This window comes from Candoia aspera, chromosome 3, assembly GCF_035149785.1.
Source record: "Candoia aspera isolate rCanAsp1 chromosome 3, rCanAsp1.hap2, whole genome shotgun sequence".
In the NCBI taxonomy this organism is placed as follows: domain Eukaryota; kingdom Metazoa; phylum Chordata; class Lepidosauria; order Squamata; family Boidae; genus Candoia; species Candoia aspera.
In genome coordinates this window covers 117,497,186-117,520,187 of record NC_086155.1, presented here as the reverse complement: position 1 = coordinate 117,520,187, position 23,002 = coordinate 117,497,186, and the positions used below count along the sequence as shown (strand labels likewise).

The 23,002-nt window shown below is 39.3% G+C and overlaps 1 protein-coding gene across 1 annotated transcript in view; it reads right to left on the bottom strand.

The window, feature by feature from the left end:
* SEMA5A (semaphorin 5A) overlaps positions 1-18,019 on the bottom strand; it is a 169,099-nt gene extending 151,080 nt beyond the window's left edge. Inside the window, exon 1 of the mRNA XM_063298707.1 lies at positions 17,964-18,019. The gene's annotated coding sequence lies outside the window, so the exon portion shown is untranslated. The remainder of the gene's footprint in view (positions 1-17,963) is intronic.
* Between the last annotated feature and the right edge of the window lie 4,983 nt (positions 18,020-23,002).

Here is a 23,002-nt window from a genome sequence, read left to right as displayed (position 1 = left end):
TAAATAAATAAATAATGCATATCTCTGTGGGAAATTGTTTAAATTTGCTAAGGATGATTGGCTGTTAAATAAAGTCATAACTATAGAAATAAGGGAAATCGGAAGTTGTGAAAGATCACATGACTATAGATCTATGGAGACAGACCTACATGCTACCCCAGACAGAACAATCCTATCCTTGAAATAAGTTTGAGAAAAGGATATAGAGAAAAAGAAAGAAAAAAAAATAGCCCGTTTTACTTTTTACTTCTCTCTGGATTACAATTTAGAAAAGAAAAATGGCTACTACTAGAAAAGCAGTGAAAATTAGGAGGAAAAGGAAGGAGAGGATCATTTACAGAGGGACAACAAATAACAGAAAAAGGCATTACACTAGAAATTTTACAAAGGATGTTTGAAGAACTGGGGAATAATGTCACAGCATCAGTGACTGCATCAGTTAAAAGAGATTTGGCTATACTGGAAGGGAAGATGGAGGAAAGATTTGCACATATGGAAGAAAAGATGAATAAAAAAATTGAAGAATATGTAAATGGAGAGGTTAAACAAATTAAAGAAAAAATAGAAATTTTGGAAAATAAGACAGAAATAATAAATCGAAAGAGGAAAAAGGTTTAGACAATGTGGCACAACTGGAACTGAGAGAGAAAGAATTTTGTTTAAGATTGAGAGCGGTTCCAGAAGAAGCTGGTGAAGACATCAAAGACAGAGTTGTTGAATTTCTAACAAAGTTTTTGGAATGGGATGAAGAGATGGATGCAGAAATGGACAAGGTGTACAGAATACAAGATATGCAAATTAAGAAAAGTACCAAAAATATACTTGTGCACTTTGTCAGGAAGAAGACAAGAGACCAGGTTCTACAACAACACTTCAATATTAAGTTAAGGATAAATAATTCAGAAGTATTCTGCTCAAAGAAATACCAATTAGAATATTGTATGAAAGAAAAGAATATCGTATACCCTTCTGACAGATAAACAAAGATGATGTCATAAACGTTATGACGTACACCTCCACAATGACTTGACTGCTCTAATGAGACATACCTACATGCTCTCCCAGATAGAACACTACTATCCTTGGAAACATTTCAGAACAATTTTATACTAGCACACAGCTATTTCTCTACAGTTAACTTGTTAGGACATACATACATACATATATATGGAATTTGTTTGGCAAAAAACAATTTTTACAACAGCAATCTCTGTAAATTTTGTTATTAAATGAACACTTCTGTTCCATTAATTTGGGCCTATTCTTGAACATATAAAATAAATTATATATATATATATATATATATAAAAAAACAGAAATTTAGCAACTGCTGGTTTTATCTTAATATAGCTCATATATTGATATGATCTGCCTGAATTCTGGCAGGCATGTTTTTTATACGTAGATATATGTATCTTATGCAGGCTAGGAAGACCAATCTGTTCTTTGTACATGTTTCTGGATGCAAATGTTTTCAGAGGTTTGATTTTGGCAACTCATTCTGATACAACTAAAACGTTATAGCCTTCAAGGTTGCTAAACACTCCATACTTAGGTATAACACTGAACTACCACTGCAGAGTTTCAAATCACATTAATCAGGAGGTATACTACAGCTTTTTGAGGTGGCATCTGTTACTATTAGATCTCTAAATGACCCATTACCAAAGTCTAACTAGCATACCAAAATCGAACACATTAAAGCAACAGATCCCACAATAACATTAATTTATTAATTACTATTTAAGAGTCTGTGTGTGTGCACGCGCACACGCACCTTCAAGTCAGTTCTGACTCCTGGCACTGCCTGGAAAGTCCTTGCAGTTTTCTTGGCAAGATTTCAGAAGTGGTTTGCCATTGTCTCCTTCCTAGGGCTGAGTGTGAGTGACTGGCCCAAGGTCACCCAGCTGGCTTCGTGCCTAAGGTGGGACTAGAACTTCCAGTCTCTTGGTTTCTAGCCTGAGGCCTTAGCCACTACACCAAACTGGGTCTCATTACACATTTTTAGAATTTTAAAATACTCAATTCGACATTAAGCGTGATGGAAGGAGGTAGATTTTTTTTAAAAAACTTCATTGCTCAGCATGAGTCTAGGCCACCTCCCAGGACTTCATGCAGCTATAAATATATCCTAGTGACTAAGACTGAATATTTCACCACACTGGATACCTTAAATTGCCCAAGAAAGTCAGAGGCAGTTGGAGATAATTCATATTTACATATTTGATCTTTTTTTTTAAGCAAAGGGGACCTACTGAGGAATTTTTGGCCAAAATTCATGTGTCAAAAATGTTGGAACAAAAATATTTAGGTCTTTTTGGCTTGTCTGGTCTGGGTGCCACAGAATCACTCAGATATACATATCAGTCATATGATTATAAGAGGGCATACTTCTGTTGGATTTATTTATTACATTTTGAAAGTTCCACAAATCACTGAAAGTAATTTCTGGAAGTAAGATGGAAAACAAAGAGGAGAAAGGGGAGAAATTCTCTGTTAAAAAACCCCAATGTTGGAAGGATACATACCGTAAGATTTAAAGAATCCTCCTCTATACTATTATGGGGAAAATTTCCTGATCCTATTCTTCAAAAAGTGCTGATTGTACAGCAATAGTAGCCACATTTGCATATAGCAAACCAAGAATCCCAGCTTAATAAACTCAGTTATGAACACAGATTGTTCATTCCTGCCACTGTACCAGCCAGTAAGCAACCAAAGAAAGGGAACATTTCATGTCAACTCTGAGGTCAAGTTCATACCCTTCTTTTTGGGGGGAGGGGGGAGTCTTTTCCTTTATTATCCTTTTTTTCTGCTGCCACCCCTAAATTCCTTTCAGGGTTTATAAATTCTTTAAGGCAACATAAATGGGCGGAAGGTGGGAAACATGGGGAAAATACAGTATAAAGGAACAAATTGACTTTTATTATATAACTTACAAAATGTATTTTTTTAAGGGTTCACTTATTTCTATAAAATAGTAATATCTCATCAATACTATCGACCTTGGCCTTAAAATTATTCAGAACCCTGTCTACCCAACCAGGGGAAGCAATCCTAGGCATGGACTGAGCACCTCCCTCAGACCCATCCTTCCACCTGCACCTCTCAACACCCCCTCCTCCAGTTCTCTCCTCCTGTTGGAGCATAACCGGTTAAGAAGTATCCAGCATTGCCATCCTTTGATTGGCAGTCCTATCACCCACTCATAATTCCCCTAAAAGATTATGAATTAAAGCTAATTTATAACCTTTGTTTGTGATGTTCTGGATGTTCTGGTTTATCTGCTTGTGGAAGGGCATTCTGCCAAGTGTCCAGGCAGTGATCAGGTGCCCAGACAATTGGTTCTTTCAGATCCAGAGACAATAAGCACATCACTGAGTAAAGAGATTTTAGGCTTTATTATTAATGTAAGCAAACAGCTTTAAACAGAAACACAGATTAAACAGAAACATAAAAAGTGTAACAAAAAGAAAAATCATAGCGTACCAAGCAAGATGATACCCAATCTCTCATCAGCTGTCAGGAGTCCCTCTATAATGACAGCAGAAATACCTTAAGGTGGCTCCATTTCCAGCGTCCTCAGCCCTTAATCTCTGCAGAAGCTCCCCAAGCCAATTTTGCACACAGCACCCGGTACCAGGGTCTGTGGCCAAGCTCCCCACTCTAGAGGCAATCCTAAGGTTTTTATCAAAAGTCTGGCCCTAAAACCTCGTGACCCTGTTACCATGGTACCGAGACTGCAGGATCTGACCTTTACTGGATAGTTCCTGTGGTCTCACCTGTTTATGACATAATCCAAGAGCCTGGGAAGCTATACAGATAAGCTAGTGTTGATGTAAACAATCTTGGGGTTTTTTCTTCTCCCCCCCCCTGCTTTTCAGACAAAAGTGAAAAACATGCAGGTTAAGCACAGCTCAGAATGAACCCTAAACTTCTATAATTTTCTTAATATGAAGGACAAATCAAAATATGTCACTTAAACTCCGCAAAATACAATGGTCTTCCCCATTGCCACTGCAAAGGGAGTGATGGATCCAGAGGTTGAATCTCACTTTATTAAACCTGAAGTAGGAGCAAGCACTCCCATTAGGTATCTTATATTATTATGAAGATGGAAAACAAAAAAGTGCCTTTTAATCATTTCCCCTACTCTCAGCCCTTTACAGTGAGCATTATTATTTAAAGCCCTTGTTCTAGGCAAGTAGGAGCCCTGAAAAAGAACTGTTAAGAAATGTAGATGCTCTGCAACATTTCACTGCCAATCTCTGTTATGGCTTCTAAATCATGGCAGATTTCCTTAGATAAACACATGTCACCTGCTTTTTTTGCTTGCACATTTCATTTCCCTTCAAAGTCAACATAGGCTAAAGCTTATTATAAAAAGAAAGGAAATGGGAACTTCCATTGTAAAAGAAAGTTGTCCAGTTTCTTCATTCTTCAACTGCAGTTTGAATGATGTTCCAACTGAGATTGAATCAGAAACTCTCTGTACAACACCAATTATAGATGCCAAGAATAACTCAATAAAACAGTAATAGGAAAGGTGAGCTCTTCTTCAGTTGAGAAGCCAGGGTAAAAAAAACCCCTGCCTTCCAGGAGGAAACTCCCTTCAGTCCCAGGAACTGACTTCAATCATATGTTTTTATTTGTAGCCAACAAATCCAACACATTTCAGTGGAGAGTGAAGGATCAAAATATAAAAAGTACAAGATGGTATCTAGCCCATATACTGAGTTTAATTTTTTCTCTCTTGGCTCCATCGAACTTCAAGGCCAAAAATCATGTTGGAGAAACTGTCTACTTTGTAATGCCTGATAAAAAACAAGATGAGTAGGGCTCATTCACGTTTATTTTCTTGTAACAAGCAGGCTATCTCAGGCTGCCAAAATTCCAGTGTATGCTTTAGGTAAATTCTAAGTGCCATCTGTATGCTTATTTTGTCCCAAAGACAGTCTCGGACAATGGGATTGGTTTGAAATCAGTAACGTGATCTCCCATGACCTAGCAAAGGTCAAAGGGATAAAGCAAGGATTTGTTTGTATAACTACCCAGTCTGGTTAGTACGTAGGCAAGCAGTGCTTTGTCAATGGAGAAGGATCTTTTGAAGAAGTGGCACATTCAGGGGCAGCTGAAACTGAGTGTCATTTGATCATCTAGAAGGATGGAGCCCAACATGACTTCCTGTGGCGACAGAATGCTAGCTGCCAATATTTGTGCAATTAGCTTCTCACAAAATCCAAGAATTCCCAAATCTTTGCCAATTCTGTCTTTACTTTTGCACCATCTCAGGAAGATCTGCCAGCTCATGCCAAAGTTTCTAGTGGCACCCCGAAGAATGGATGGTTTTGACCACATAGTCAGACAGTCTATTGTTCAAGAAAAGAACCATTCTCATTTAATTTCCAAACACAAATCTTTATGGTCCGGCTCCTTTCCATCAAGCATCTTGCTGGACACAAGAGAGTGCCTTCTTTGTGCAGCACCTGCCCAGTAGAATAACATCTCTCCAGAGGCCCAAATGGCCCCAACCCTGATGGCCCTCCATAAGGCTTTAAAGTCTGGCTGTTCCCCAGGTATTTGGGCTGAGAGGTTGAGCAAGCTCTGCTGGTTGTTTTTTTATTGCTCTTTTTTGTAATTGGTATGATTTCTGTGACCTCAGACATTATTTGGTTGATTTTTTTTTTTTTTGGCACCCTTCTATGCTACCAAGAGTCATTGGTGGGCATATATTTGGAATGCACACAAAAGAGGCCAAGCCACCACTCTGCAAAAAACAGGAACACTAATTGAGATTGTAACAGTGCTTCACAGGTAATAGAGAAAGGAAACCTATGGGCAACCTTATCTTTCAGGGAAACATATTTGTTGTTTCTAATAGTTTCATAGGTAAGTCCCTGAGGAGCTCAGGTTCAGAAGTCACTGTAAACAGCAAGGTTTTTACAAATGTGCTTTGTTTCCCTGTAACAGAAATAAGCAAAAAGAGCAGAATCAATTGATAAATCTGCAACTTCTGCAGTACATTTGCAAGGGTTTCTGATTTCCAGTGGTTTAGCAATAGATTTAATGTTTATTAACCCCCCCTGTAAATTAAGCTGATAACATAAAGAAAGCTGGGAGTAGCAGAGAAGACCTACAATGGATTTTTGTGTTAAAGAATTACAAGCACACTCCTGGTATTAAAATGAAATCTCTTGATCTGAGCCATATTCTCAAAGGTATGTTGCTTCTAGGTTCTACTCTTACGTTCATCTAACACATACAACTATTGTATGCTAGAACTTGAGGTTCTAGAGAAGACAAAATCTGAAATATGCTAACCCCAAACTCAACAAAGTCAAGGCCTTCCTACTCAATCACTTTTCAGGAGTAGTCAAAATAACAAATAAGCCAAGGCAATACAAAATGATGTATCAACTCTGCTCCTGGAAAAGCTCATGCTGGCAAAGCTTTCTGTTGTTGCTTTCCTGAATCGCAAAAGGAGAAAACTTCACGAAAGGCTGTAGCTATGATACCTAATTTTACCTGCAAATGCCTGTCCAGACTCCAAGGGCTTCTCAGATTTCTGGGGAGCTTCAAAACAGCAATCTGCCACCTGCTCTTGGCTGGGCAATTCTGCAGCGCTCTGGGCTAGATGTTAAAACTAGTCTACCATGAACAGCTGGCAAAAACTGTATGTCACAGAGAGGCCTGTCTGAAATATGTTTTGGCATGGCTGATAAAACACACATTCTTTCAAGTCAGCAATACTTTACAGAGACAAATTGGAAAAGACAAAAACAGTGTGCATGGTAGTTTATAACTGATCTCATGAGAGAATGTGAAAGAATGGATCAGAGCAGAAAGGAATAGAAAACAATACTCCTCTTTTAAGCAACAGTATTTATACATGCACATCAGTAAACAAGAAAAACAAATAATATTCTAACTATACATAAGCTTTCTTCAGTCTCACTTTGATCTTAGCAACTGTGGCACAAAAAAAAGGTCAAATATGTGACAGCATTTAAATCCAGATGTGCCACAATCACATGGCCAGTGGGAGACAGAAAATCTAAGTTAAAGAGCAAAACAGCAGGTGGACTAGTTATCACAACCTCCCCCCATGGCATACCTCCTTGCAGCCGTTCAGTTCATCCATTTATCACAGTCAGGTGCCTTTCTAACTTTGTTGCAGAGGTTGAAAAAGAAAGTGGGGGGAAAATAGAAGAGCTGCAGGAAGAAATTTCATTCATTACCAACACGTAGCTTTTTCTGCTCACATTAAAATCTTCTGCCCCATCTCCAACTTGATGCCTTCCAGATAAGTTGATTTGAACTCCCCCAATCCTCAGTCTTTGCCCATCCTAAGGATTATGGGATTCCAGGTCCAACCCATCTGAAGGGTATGAGACAGGTGAAGGAAGCTGTACCTTCTTACTTTCCACAGTACAAGCAGATCACATCTGTGTGAGCTATCATACCAAGTTTTTCTTTTAAAAACAGCATTTTACATAACTGCTTTCTTCCTATAAAAAAAATAATTCAAATAATTTGATTTGTTGCCCAATAATAACTGCGATGCAATTATAAGCTGCAAGTAAAATTTTTAAAGCACTATTCACATGACATTTGACTTCAACATGAAGGTTAACATTTCATTAAGGCAGGCCAGGATCCCTGGTCTGAGATCTGATGCTGATTATGGAAAATTCTGCGTTTATCTAATTGTTGGTGACTGAAGGATGACAGGATATACAGAGAAAGTGGGTGGGTGGGGTTAAAATATAGTACTCCAACATGAATTAATTTCCACTGGCTTCCTCTAATTTGGCCTGGTGGTAACAGTAGTCTGGCTTTTTTGCACCCAGTGTCTTTTTACGTCACCCCCACCCTGCTTATCTCTGCAATTTCTCAAACACAAGAATTTTCAGGTTCCATTCCAGATTTTAAAATACTGCATTATATAATAATAAAGTTAATACATATATATATATAATTATGTAATTTTAGTAGTTATTAAAATCACACTTGGGTCATATTTATATAACATAGTTGTGCAAATCTACTTCTGTTAATTGGAAATAAACATTTCTGTCATATTTTAACTGGGCTTGATGAATGTGGTACATCTTTTTCTATGTGTTATCCTGTCAACTTCCATCTTATCCCTATCAAGAGAAAAAAGTGTGTGCAATCATCACAATGCTTGTTTACTGAACCTACTATTCTCTGCCTAAAAGGAGTGGGTAATAATCCAGTTTGGGGTGCTATAGAAGTCCAAAATTTTGGTTTATCCCACACTTGGGAACGTTGTGGGCCACCTGTGAGCTGGGAGAGGGTTGCATACAACCAAGAGGCTGAGGTTACTACACCTAGCCTAAAGCCTTACTAAAATCAATAAAAATTTTGCAGAGCACTAAACAGAAAAATTATCCTAATGGATCAGGCCAAACCCCATTTTAGTCCAGCATTTCATTTCTCACAGTGGCCAACCACATGCCTTTGGGGCACTCACAAGCAGGAGATGGAAGCATATCACTCCTGATGTGGTTCTCCTGCAGCTAGTATTTGGAGGTATGTGTCCTCCAACTCAATCATATTATCATTGTCTCTAAACAAAAATCCAGTAAAGGGTTAGGAACTACAGAGCCAAAAGCAGGATTACTGAGAAGCAAGAGAGGGCTATCAGAATGCTCAGAAAAATGCCACAGCTGATAGAAGCATACCCCTCCCCACAAAAGAAATATCAAAAATCCCAAGCAGACCCAACCTAAGAATGGACTATACCCCCTAGCAATAGAATACTGCTTAGAGCAAGCTCTAGAGAGCAAGTGTGCCATAGGAAGGAAATGCCAAGTTGACAAAAGCTACTAGATATAGAGTAGGAACTGAATCAAAGCCTAACCATCTTTATTACCAAACGTTACAAGTACATAGATTTATGTAGAACGCCAAAACTGGATCCAACAATTATTACACTACACACCGGAAAAAAGCTACATTTGAGAGGTCGGGGGCCACAACTCCACTTCCCAACCTTCTAGAGGACTGTAATGGTGCTGTGATGTCACTGAAGAGTCAAGGGTAGTTAAGGGGGGATAGAAAAGTGAAGAATTAAACTGCACTTGTTCCAACCCTTAAAAGTATATCAAACCTCAAGTTATTTCATTTTTTTTTTCTTTAAGGGAAGAAGCAGGAAGCCTCCCAGGGGCAACTTACCCCTAATCCCTTTCTTTAAATCAGCCAAGAACCCCAAAATAGACAAACCCATATCGCTGAAATTCAACCATTTTACTGGTGAATCTTGGTGGCTGTATCTCAGGGTATTGGAGAAAGTGCAAAATGACCCACAGACCAGGGGGGTTCCCTACTCTAAACAGAAGTGTTTGGAAAAACAGTGCCATGAAAGAAAAGTTTCAGCTGCTGAATAAAGTATTAAGGGTGACAGTAGGGGCTTGAGAAGCAGCTCTGAAGATCTTGATGCACTGGGGCCAAAGCATGCGAGAGACAGAACAGAGGACTGATGCTGAGAAAGTAAGACCTCAGAAGAATCCAGTTACAAGGTGAAACTTTCTTTAAGTTTCACAATGATCCAGGGTTGTCAAAGGGGACAAGATAACTAAGCTATAAAAACGGCAGTTCATTGAGCAGTCAGCCCTCAGACCAAAGATGTTAACATGAGGTGGTTGGTATCATCTCAAGGATTTAAATAAGGTATTGGAGGTGGGGGAGGGGGGACCTGCACTAATAAATTGATTCTCTCTGCTGGCTGTCTATTTCATCACTTTTAAAACACTCAACCCCCAAAATATATAATTGCTCAAAAATGTCAGATATGTCACATCTTTGCCCAATTAGGGTCTAAGAAGGCTCAGGGGACATCAGTAAAAGATAATACAAAAAGTTGTATGCATGGATTTAAAAAAGAAAAGAAAAGCTTTTACTTAAGGATAAGAATCAAATAATTGCTGAGGGTTAGTCTCTTAGTACATTAACATTTTCCTTATGTCATCTACTAATACTGATTCATGATCAATCTTGTTTTTACTGAGATAGCATTCCCAATTTCTCTATTTTTCATCTCTCAGCACAGTCCTTTTAAAATATGGTTCAAAACCATTTTGAGATACTAAAGAAGGTACTGAGATGAGTATTCAGTTCAATGATACCTGGCCAGCAGCCAGAGAATGATGTCTGTGTTTCATCAGACTTTACTGATGAAAGCGGCAGTTTGTAAAACAAATACGTTCCCCAAGAAGGTTGTGAATCAGCCAATTCACAATTTACACTGCTGACTAGAGCAATCAGAGAAACATTTTCAGTTTCTGAAGTTCCTTTGCTCTATATACTGTACTGAAAAGAATGGTTCCTAGAAATTTTATTAGATTTATCTTATTCATTAAAAGGCAAATTGTCTTAAGCTGAGCTCTTCTCCTGGTAAGTTTATAGACATGTCCATGTAGTTTTCTTGAGGATACAGACATTGTTTATCATGACCTTCTCCCAGGATGGTTTTTAGGCTTCACAGCCCAGGTATTTCATATAGGGCTCTCATCAAGATCTTAACCAGGTCTGATCCTGCTTAGTTTCCAAAGGCAGATAAGGTCAGCCAGATGCTATCATCTGCTGAGACACAGACTGGTACAAGTCATTTTACAAAGGGGCTTCTCAACTAGCAACAGCAACTCAAAGGCTCAGGACAACTGTTTAGATGGTCACCTGAGACTTTCTGGACATGCTCACAAATGCACAGAAGATACTTTGCCAGGGTAGCAGAGAAGTGATTTACACAGCCATATTATTTATTTACTTAATGTTTGCGCTATCTTTCTATTTGCAAACAACTTTTGAGAGCCAGTGTGATGTTCTGGTTAAGGGCCTGGATTACGACTGGGGAGATCCAGGTTCAAGTCAACCCTGGATTGACTTGACAAGTCAACCCTCATCCTTGGATTTCACCAGGTGATTTGAGCCACTCATTTGTTCATAGCCCAACCTACTTCATAAGGTTGTAGAGAAAATTTAGAGGTGGGAATGCTATGTAAGCTGCTTGAAGGGAGGATATAATCTAAGAAATGATTAAAATATGTTCAAGGCATCTTACAATTTAAAGCAAATTAAAAAATTAAAAGTACAGAATTAAGAAAGTAAAAGCAAGACAATTAAAACATTTACAATAAGGAGATGCACCCTTACAAGAGACTGGGGCCAGCTCTGCAGGAACTATATTCATAGTCTGGGAGTAACTCAGAAGATGCCTTCCCACATGCCAGATGAATAACCCTCAGACAACAAGGGACATTTTCAGAAGGGCCTCTCCAGCTGATCATCACGGCAGGTCAGATTCTCAGCGGGAGAGGCAGAGCCTAAAATAGTCCAGCCCTAAGCTGTATAGGTTAGAGGTCAGTAAGTTTTAATGGCAGCTTTCTTGCCACGGCTGAGCTAAACCCTTCTTCAACCAGCCTTGTCGAAGGAAATTATATCCTAGGATTCATGCCTTTAGATGCTGCTGAACCACAACTCTCAGCAGCCCTAGCCAGCAGAGCCAATCATAAGGAATAGTGGGACTCATTCTTCTGCAACATCTGGAGGGCTGCCCATTTGAAGAGGCTGCACGTTCAAAATAACCGTGCAGTTGAGTGCCTTAGTAATTACTCTATCTGCAACTTACAGAATGATGGGAAACAGCAGCACAAAGCAAGAAAAAGGTCAGATTAAAATCACACATAACATTCACATATTTAAGAAAACTGTTCACATAACAGAAGGCAACACAGATTCTTTACCTACTGCTCTACCTTTCTTTGGAGGAATCCTGCTGCATTTGAGAGAAACATATATTAACTATTGCTGACCTACCTCAGACAGAAAAAAGAACAGACGTAAAATGAAAGCTCTTCTCCTTGCTCATGTTTAGTAGCTACAGGTCTGCCCCAGGGGTGAGAGGGAGGAGGATAACTTTAAACGGCTGCCTCTCCTAAAATAGGATACATAAACCTTATGCTCAACAGAAGATTTTAACAGGTTGTTTGAATTCTACAGCTTGGTTTAACAACAACAAAATGCCCCAAAATACATTTCCTTTAACATAGCACTACTGAAAGCTGCTGAATATTTTTAATTGTGTGCTTGTTACAAACCTTCCTAAACCATTTGCTTCTTAGAATCGTAATTATTTGATTCTGTAACATGTTACTATTTTGACTCTATATAAACATATAAATCAACCGAGTAGGTTTATTTTCAGAATTCTGAGTCAGCACATTTTCTGTCAATTAAATTACCATAAGGATCACCTTATGCTTAAATATATCATTCACACCTAACAGCAACTTGATATTCATCTATCAGAACAATGCTCCACACACAAAAGAAGTGTACACAGTCTGCCAGAACTTCAAAGGACAATCAATCAAAATAATGTCTTGGGCTTCATACACATGGTGCCTGTTCAGATGGCAAAAATGATTAAGTCAGCAGTTCCCCAGGAAAATTCAGTCCCTCCCATGTGCTGGCAATGCATGATTGCAGATGACCCAGTCAGTCAAGTGCTGACCATGAAGTCTTCCTAGCTACCACAAAGATTTGGTATAATGAAGGAACCCATACTATTCTGGTCAAAGACAAGGCCAGTCTACTGAACTCCTTTCTGTCCTTTTCTCCCAATTCTCTCATTTGGATGCATGAGAAAAAGTAAAATGATGATAGAGATGGGTTTGCTGAAAGAAAAAAAGACTACTTTTCATGGAACTCCTGACTCATCCCCTGAGCCGCTTGGCTATGCTCTCCTATCTCAGAGCTGGGGGGAAATCCTATCAGCATAAATCACACTGCCTCTACATGTGCCCTTACATCAGAATTGGAGTTTAACTCTGCTGCTGTTCATACAGCTCCTCTGAGACTGTAACGGCAGTGATTGCCTGACTTCCATTGCTGGAACTCAAATGTTGTCAACACAAGAAAAGCTACTACCAACTGCTATACAGAATGGGTGCTAAACACATGTTCCAGAACTATCATACAGTGAGTGGCGCACCCTAATAGTCCTAGTCCCAAAGCTAAATGGTTAGCTTAGACCAGGGTTTCTCAGCCAGGGTTCTGTGGAACCCTAGGATTCCATGAGAGGTCACTAGGGGTTCCCTGGGAGATCATGATTTATTTAAAAAGAAATTCAAATTCAGGCAACTTCACATTAAAGAGGTAAATTTCATTCTTTATTTTTAGTTTAAGAACACTGTTAGTGCATATATACAGGCCTACCCATGAAACAAATATAATACATTTGTAACTTGTGGCCTATATTTGAGGCTGAATGTGCAAGGCCCGAAAAATATTTCAAGGGCTCCTCCAGGGTCAAAAGGCTGAGAAAGGCTGGTTTAGACAAATCGGTGATCAGTGCAAATGAACAGATGGTAAGGTTTTGTACTGAGTGAACACATAAGCCAAGCCTGAAAGCCATGCCATACCAGGAAAGGACTATTTCCTAGATAAATTGGGGTTATGTTTCTATACTTGATATAACCTAGGGTTGATAGTTCCTACTGGAAGCTGAATCCAAAGAGAGAGACTTTTGCCACCCCTTAAGGACTGCTTCAGTTTCAAAAATACCATTTGGTCTCATGGGGGTCCTGCCACCTTCCAGCATCTGATGGATAGGGCATTGTCAGGCCAAGGAAAGTGGTGTGAACCTATCTAGATGATCTAGAACCTATTTATTCCACTGTTTGAGGATAAATAAGGTTCTTCCCTTTTAAGTTACTTTGTTCTTAATTCTGTGCTTTTTTTCATTCTGGGGCTTAGTTTTTAATATTGCACTGCAACGTGGTTTATTTGACTATTTGATCTATGTCCCCTGATGAAGTATTGGATAGAAAAGCATCAAATATATCTTTTCAACAAATAAAATAACCTGGAATCCACTTGCAACTCAATCTGGCTTTAATTTTATTGAATTTTAAAGTAGCTACGTATCATAATCTCTGATGCTATTGGACTGGAAGTAAAGCAGTGACAAACATGAGAGCAAACAAATTGCAAAAGCAGATTGTGAGTTAACACAGATACAGCAGAGATTTTGGAAATTCAGACAATGATCAGATAAAGTTTTGGCATATTTATTAAAGCAGAAAAAGCTCAGAGTTTTATTCCAATAGTTAGGGCAAATAATGCATAATGCATGAAGACACAAATTTAAGATTTCAAGATTTTTATTTACAAAACACTCCATAAGGATTTGGTGGAAAATGAGTATGTTTCTTTTAGCTCAGTTTTCTCTGGATTGATAATCAACATGCAAAGCCTACAGTAGGTTGCAGTCTAGCTCACTTTGGCAATTCTTAAAAGCTAAGCAACTTGGCCCTGATTAAAACTTGGATGGGAAATCACTAGACTGGGAAATTGAAAAAAGCATCATAGAATAAGGCAATGGAAATATTTCCATAATGTTGGCAAGAAAACTGAATGGATGCAATCACAGGAAGTTAAGGTCATTTTGAAGGCATCAATTACCTTTTTATTCAGGCAGAAGAAATTAAGCATAGTATGAAGAATAGTAACCTGCCAAAACCAGTTGGTTTACATAAATAATAGTATAAATTATATACAATACAAATATTTCAGCTTCTAAACTATTCAATATTTATCAGAATGTTTGTGTCTGGTACTCTACTAGCTTACAGGACTGTTACTCCTAAACCAAATCAAGATGATATACGTTGTACTAATAATAGACCTATTTCATTAATGAATAAAAGTGGGGAAATGCTATTTAGAAAACTTGCCAACCAACCCAAGAAGATACAGTACTGGCACACCTGGTACATCCTGATCAAGCAGGGATTATTTGTTATAGACAAGGGGCTGACACATCAGTAAATCTTACAGCTTTAAATAAAGCTAAGGTGGATCCAGCTGTCAACATTTCATTGGATGTTGAAAAGACCTTTGATAAAACGTATTGGTATTGCCTATTTTTAATTTTTCTTCAAAGTTTTCTCTCAGGACCCTCTCCTCTTTTACTGTTTGGTTTTGTTTAGCAAGTATGATTAGATTAAGGGCTAAGCTGAAATTCATGGTCTGATTCATGCAGGTTTGTGAAGTAACCCCATTTTTAGATGATATATTAGTATTTATTGATAAACCTGAGGCTTCCAAACCAAAAGCAACAAACCTAATTGATGATCTGGGAATCCTTTCTGGGTATAATATTAATTGGTTTAAATCTGAATTAATGCCTTGGGGAGCTATTAAGTCATCAAAATCAGTATCTCTGGACAGTATTGATGGTGCCTAGAGGCAATAACTTATCTTAGACTTAGAATACCTCAAGATATAACTCAGATGGTTAAATTGAATATAAACAAACTGTGATTAAAAACAGCAACAGATTTAAACAGCTGAGCCTCATTTAAATCGAGTATGCGGGGAAAACTAATACTTTAAAAATGAATGTTTCTCCATGGTAATGTATACCATACTTACATGATATGCCTCCATATGTTCCTAAGGTATATATACAGAAGTTTCATGTGCTATTTCAGAAGTTTGTTTGGGGAAACTATCCACAGTTTTCATTCAGAAAACTTCTATTGTCAGTTAAGGAAGGCACGCTTAACAAATGGCAAGTTCTGCCTACTGGAAAATTGGCCTCATGGGCCTTTTAAAATGGGTACATTTGGCTCCCCAAAAGATGGAAGGTATTAGGGTCCAATTTCCATGGAAACTACACAATTCCACCTTCTATTTTTGTTACCCTGGCTCTGCTTTAATTCTCACAAGCATGCTTAATTAACACTATGGGGACAACCAAATTGGAGAATAGCAAGGCTATCCTTCTGCTGGAGAACCTAGATGGCATGAGGAATATACACACACAAGCAACATAATCAGATGACAATATTTAGTTCTTGCTATAGAATGCAAGTGCCATTTGTTGTAAAGCATAGAGAGACAATATTAAGGACCCCCAGAATTCCCTCCAGTATTACAGGACTTCATTATAAATAAGCCAATAATAACTATTTATAAACAGTTGTTGGAAAATATTAATTCAATATTTGAGAGTACAGGGGCTACAGTGTAAAGAACTGAATTGTCTGCTATGTGAACATTAATGGATATGGATAAACTTAAGATTATTTCAACAGAAATATTTATTTCATGTCTATTGGAAGAAATTGATAGGTGCAGGTAACAGTTTGGCATATGGTGTTTAAAACATAACACTGGTTGCCCTGACATAGCCTTGTGTTATAGTGGCTCCCTTTTGAAGAGAAGTTATTTTACATACAAAAAAACCTTGGTTCACTAGAGTAATACAGGAAAGAAATGTTTGTTAAACAGCAAGTGGGATTTTTGCATGTATAGTTCCATTTTGTAAATGGCAAATAGGGTTTTAAATACACATAAAATGGCACTATTCATGTACAAAATGGTGAATGGATTTTGCCAATTGCATCTGAAGTGGACTAAACTGAGCTCCAATAAGTTGAAGGTGTACTGTATATTTTGGTTCTGAAAGATTCTGGTAGATGCCCATTTTCTTTAATATAATGTGGCAATGGCTTGGAGGTTAATAGGTGAGCAACAGAATGGGATACTGTGTGCTTCTATAATTGCAAAAAATGATATAGTGTGAGGTTGGAAGGAGACCTATCAGTTACACAATGGTCTGAAGAACATTTCTCTTTTGATATTTAAAGTATTTTTCGCTGGGAATCTTAACTGGAGTTCTGGGCTGCATATTCTAGTTCTTATGATTATTTAACAGAAAAGAATATAATTTGACTTAAATATTAATAATTTAAATTTACAGTACAATATGAAAGATTTATGCATGGAGATATTTGGGGGAAGAGGCTTCTGTCTTATTTCTTTGCTTCCTGTATGATACAAAATATATTTTAAAAACACAGAAGGAAAGTATCTTGGCTTTTTATTTTCTTAGTTTGCAACACTATCCACTTTTACCTAGACGCCTTGGCTAATCTCCCACCTAGTTAGTACTTGGATGAGCAACCATCAGGAAATCCCACAACTGCGAAGTTTAAAAAACATCCTGAAAAGATAATAGCAAGCCATTTGTGTTGTTAACCACACAGATGCGTCCACAAAGTCATCAGGAGGCAAGCTCAACTAAATTCACTAAATTCAGGTTTATGTACATCCTAGTACACACATAGGACTCCACTACAAGGCTGTTCTTTTGCTAAAGGAGCACAGCATTCTACTAAAGCCAAGTTAGAAACCACTTTTATGTGCTATGTGTGAGCTTTAAAAGGAACTTAGCCAGCTAATGCCTTTTTTTAAAAAATAAGGTGCCCTGAGAATTTGTCCTCGAGCGTAAGGCTCACTTCAAGCGCCCCCTGCCGACAAGGGCACAAATTCCCAGCTTAAAGCTGCAGGATGCTGGAGGCAAAGGCTTTAAAGCAGACGCGATAGTACGAAGTCGAGATACAATACAGTACCGACGAGCGACCTCTTCGCAGCAGGTGTTTGGGAAATCGTGAGAAGTCATGTTTCGGCCCTTTTCCTACCCAAATCCAAAGTTTCTCTGCCTATAAGACCTATGGTATACCTCCTTTCTAACCCCCCCACCCCCGGTCTCTGAGCAGCCTATCAAACAGCCTCCACTTTTCAATATACCCTCGAATTCTTCAGACTGACACATAAACCAGCCCCCAGACTCCTCTTCTTAACGCGTCACATTTTTAGTTCTTGAAGACAGCGCGAGACGCCCACATACACGTAGTGACCCCGCACACGCGCGGATTTTATTTTGGTGAAACTGCGAGAAAGCCTGGCAAGGAAATGCCACGCGAAGTCTTAGGAGCAAACCTCCCCGAACTCAGTTATCTGCCCTCCCGAGCCTGCCCGCTGCGCAGCCTTCCTACTTTAAGTAAGTAAAATCCCACTGAACTTAACTAAGCTTCCTTTCCGATAAACAGGGAGAGGGAGAGCTGTACGGTGCAACCGACGCCCACCTTTGCTTTTTACACACCTCCGTTTCAAGGAAGGGGCAGAAGAAGTGGGAGAAGGCGCGAAGCTACTCACCGCAGCAGAACTGTCCTTCGTAGGGGGCCCGCGTCGATTAGTACTTGCACGGCCGGTCCAGCCTCGGGAAGGTTCCAGCGAGGCGGGGAGTAAGAGAACGGCTGCAAGCTGGGCACGGACCCCGGACAGCAGGCAGGCTGGCTCCCCAGAGCTGAGGGAGCACCCGCCGGCAGCACCTTCCGCCGGGCGCTAAACAGAGAAATTAGCGGGATGCGAAAGGGAGCGGTGAACGGCGCCAGCAGCAGGTCCCCGCTGGAGGTGGCGGGGAGCGGCGCCGGAGTTCCTGCATGTGCGAGCGGCCAGTTGCTGCCGCGGTTGTTGCTCCTCCTCCAGCCCTCGCGGGGAAGGATGTGGAACTGGAGCCGGCGAGTCCTCTTTCTCCTCCGCCTGGCTTTGCCGCCGCGCAGGGAGTCGAAGGAGCGGCCTCGCCCACCTCTCCTCTCCACGTCCAAGAACCACAGAGCGAGCTTTGACCACCAGCCCGCCCTTCCTTTCTTCCCGCTGGAAATTAGTGACGCCTCCCTTCTGTTCCTGTGGCTACTTTCTGGCGAGCTTCGAGGCAAAGAATCCGGGCGACGGGGCTGCTTCTGGCATCAGGCACAGACCGCCGCGCCTGTCGTGCTCCCTCCACGCATTCGATTTTGAGGGGCCGCCCCTTGGCATCCTGGCGGCTGCAGCCTGATCCCTTAATTGCCAAAAAGCCCAGGGACCTGCCTGAAGTAAGTTTCTGCCTTTTAGCCGGTGAAGAAGGATATATAGAAGTTCGGAGCCACAACCAAGAGGGCACCGCAGCTGCCGGGTTATTTTCTGCTGCCTTTGAGGCTGATGGTGCCATTCCCAGGACTGCCATTTAGTTCTCAAACCACCTCCAGGAAACCTTGCAATGGTATTGCCATACCAAGCAATAACATGACCACATAAATAAGTCTGGCTGCAGTTTTGTACACCACCTTAAAAACTTCCATGAGTTCTTGGCATCCCTTCAGCCACAGTGCTTTAGAGAGGAATCAATTAAGCATGCCAGTAATTAAGGGATGAGAAATTGAGTAGGGTACTGTGCCTGTGAGACCTAACCCCTTTGAAATGCATGCATAGGTGGTTAGACTGCTCCCAGTAATAAATCTAAAGGCCCCTTTGTATTCCATGCACAGACGATTACAATGTGCTCCTGGTAATGGATCATACACGCATGCACATTGCCTGGCTTCTCGTCTCCATGGAAGTTTGGTCCTTCGCGACTTCCTTTAGAAGAGCATTTCACCGTCTTCAGTAAGATTTACCCTCATGGTCAACAGTGCATTGGATTGCAACCTTCCTTTATGGCCAGAAATATAAGGAAAAGGATTAACCACTGTCATTTTAACATTTTCAATTTCTCTTGACCTGAGCCCTTCCAGGTGTGTGCCCATACTTCCCCATGACTGAAGATAGGAGGGTTTTATTAGATGATACGTCCATGTAATGTGTAGTTAATTAAAAAAAAAAGGTGAAATATCAACATTCATGGCCTATGTGCATCTTCCATATAAGTATAGGAAAGACAGGGATGTTGGCACTGGATGCAGAATTCAAAATTTTCTTGAGATACTGCTGGGGCTTCAGTTCTGAGGTAAACTATGCAACTGAACTCCTACCAACTGTTTCCTGCAAATACTCTTCTGTTTTTGCATGAATATTATTCAAGGGAAAAGGTAGACAGATTGGTTATTTTGTTTTGGGACATATGCCCTTAGCTGTTGGTCTTTCACCCAGTTATTCAGACAGTTTGTCAGCTAAACTATTTCCCAGTTTTAGTGACAGTCTTGAGAAACAGGTAATTGCTTCCTCTTTGTCTTTGAACATTAAGTGGACTTTTTTATTATTTATGATAGCCCTGAACATGTAGGTACCCTTTGGTGTTTTCATTGATTTATATCACTCAGCTGATGACTACTTAAAAGCCATCTCTGAAAGATCCACAGTTTTGATTACTAATGTAGTATCTGTTGGGCTATAATAGAAGCTTGCTGAATCTGGAGTTTGCTGGGTTTTCAGCCAGACTAATCAAATAGTTGGATCAGCTTTGCAGTATGAAGGGAGAGCTCCCCCTACAGATCACTGTCTCTGGTAAAAGGGCTAAACTATGTCCCTGTTTTCACCTGACCCCATTTAGGGAAAATCATGCTTGCACCTACTGTAAATTTTTCAATGCTAGATGTTTTATCACATTAAATTATGTCAGAATATTGAGAAAGTGGGGAGATCTTATGGGTCTGACTAACATACAGACATACTTTGAACTTTCTGGACCCAAATTATATTGTTATATAGGTATTCATGGTCTTTATCTTTCTGATTGTCCTGTTGATAACAAACAATAACATTCTGTGCATGTTTATTTAGAAATATATTCCACTGCATTTCCTGGGGTGTGCTGCTTCCAGGAAGGTTTCCATTAGATTGCAGTTTTAGACAACAAAACATCACTGTGTTATTCTTAGAATATCTAATTTTAAGTTTATTTTATCAGGACTGCATTGAAATCAAATTCCTTTTGATTTCATTAGATGTTTCACTGGACTACATTTAGTGTAACATCACTTTGTTGAACTATGGTTAACTGGCTTTTGCTAACAAACACATTGCTGGGGTTTGAATGTCCTACATAACAATAGTCTATGCTGCCTGTGACCTCAGTCCTGCAATCTCAGCCGCTTCTGTCCCACACAGCATTTCTTTTCCTGCAAAGAAGGCAATTCTTTCTCTCTCAGCTGAGATGAACCATATGGTATCACTGCTCTTTTTCTTTCTTTTACCTTTTACTGCTCTAAATCATGTTTTTCATAGAATTTCAGTTCACATAAGCTTATTTCAGCTTTTCACAACTTGGCACACTCTAGATAAATAGTAGTAATTTTATGATGCACTTATAACTAAGTGCAGAATAAAGTAACAATTGGTACAATAATATATTAAAATAAATTATAAAATCATAAGGAGTTCCTAAGCTAAAAGGTCTATGATATACAGTATAACAACATTAACTTCTATACATTCAAAGTGACCTCTAAAAATTTGTTTTAAAGCAATTTCACAGGGGCCCATGAAAAAGAAGCATTTTGGTGCTTTTTTTTTAAGCTTTAGGTGATTGGATTCCAAGTATAATCCTGATGGGAGTCCATTCCAATGAATCAGATCCCTGTGAGAAAAAGCTCATAACCAGGAGGTATATATGAGCCATCAATGGACTGTCAAGTAGGGCATTTCCCCATATGCAGGGCACAATGTGTCAACTTCATCAATTTCTACCAATATTCTTCTTGAATTTCCAACCAATGTAACCATTGGTGATACAAAGAGGTAGCAGTAAAATAAGGAAAATTCTGAATGTTATGAACATCAGCATTCCGGATACAATCAAAGGTGGAGTGAGGTCTCAGGTAACCCAGCCAACAGACTGCTACAATAATCCAAGGGTGACAGAACCAGGGCATGAATTAAGAGTTTGGCTATCTCAGTACTGAGGACCTGATGGGTTCTGCAAACATTTGTAGCAATTGTTGCCAGCTTTTTCTAAGAAAGAATACAGTGATTTAGATTGAGGTTCCTCATAACTGCAGATACCCATAATTGGCAATCTTAAAACTCAAAGTGAGAAACAGGAAGGGGAAGGACTCAGTTCCTAGAATTCCCAGTATGTCTGTACTGACTGCAAATTCTGAACTTTGATCCCAGCAAACCTGAAGGGTGCCAAGTCCAACCTGCAAGAATAATCTTTTTATCCTTGACTGTCCTGCAACCCTTTTCTCAGTAGAAATGTGTTGCTCTTCACCGGTCTTTCCCAGTCTTGGGTTCTTAGGATTCTGGGAATTGCAGTCCTTTCATATCTGATGGGAAAAGCTGTCCTATTTAATGAATAATTTGTACATAGGGATATATGACTATATGTGACTTCTAATACTTTGTAATACATAAGTGATAGTGACATATAAATGGTTTTCTTCCCATTCAGCCATGATAGTTACAAACACCAGGAATTTGAGCGATGGACTACAAATCAGAGATATTCAATTTCAAATCCTCATTTTCCCATACTGTAAAGCCCACTGGGTGACCCTTGGACTGTCAGACTTTTTCAGCCTCCCCTTTTCTGTTCTAATGTAGTTGGTGCCAATTTTGGCTTAAGGCATTGAGCAAACCCACATTTAAAATGATTAAAATGTGGATTTAATCACTTTACAGGATGGGAACCCAGAGGCTATAACCTATAACCCATCTGGTCCTCAAGTTCTTTTCTGCAAAACTTGGAAGCCCAGAAGATTATCTTGCCAAAATTTGTCAGCAGCATGATGCATTATAACAGCATGATGTTCTTATTTAAAACATTGATAAGAGTTGATTCTGGAGTGATGAACAAGAAATATATAATAAATACTTGAATGTGCAATCAAAGCATAATATTAACAATAAAATGAGAAGGTAGTTAACAACAACAACGTAATAATAATAACAACAATAATTTTCAAATTAAAATGTCTGGGAGAGGAAAGCATCCTAACTGCCTCTAAAGAGGATAGTTGTGCTGATGCCAGGCTCATTTCTTTAAGGAAATTAGACCATACCAGGGTGCTCGCAATAGAAAAGTTTGATATTTTGATAAGGAATGCAATTCAATAAGAATTTTTGCAGAGGAGCTCAAAGCACAGGTGGGTGCTATGGGAAGTAGTCCTTCAGGAGGGGCGTCCAGAGGTATGCTCAAAAAATTAAGATGGCAGCTGGAACTATGTAATAACATTTTATACAATATAGCCAATCATGCAAAATACATCCCTTGAAACCTTTGTTGCTGATAGTAACATCAAGTTATTTTACTTCAACAGTATATGAGTACTAAGCTGTATCTCTTGTGTGGCTAGTCTGGCATTGTTGAGATTCATTTTCAGGTCTATTTGATTTGGGTTATCAAGTGTGCTACCATGGTGAAAACTGA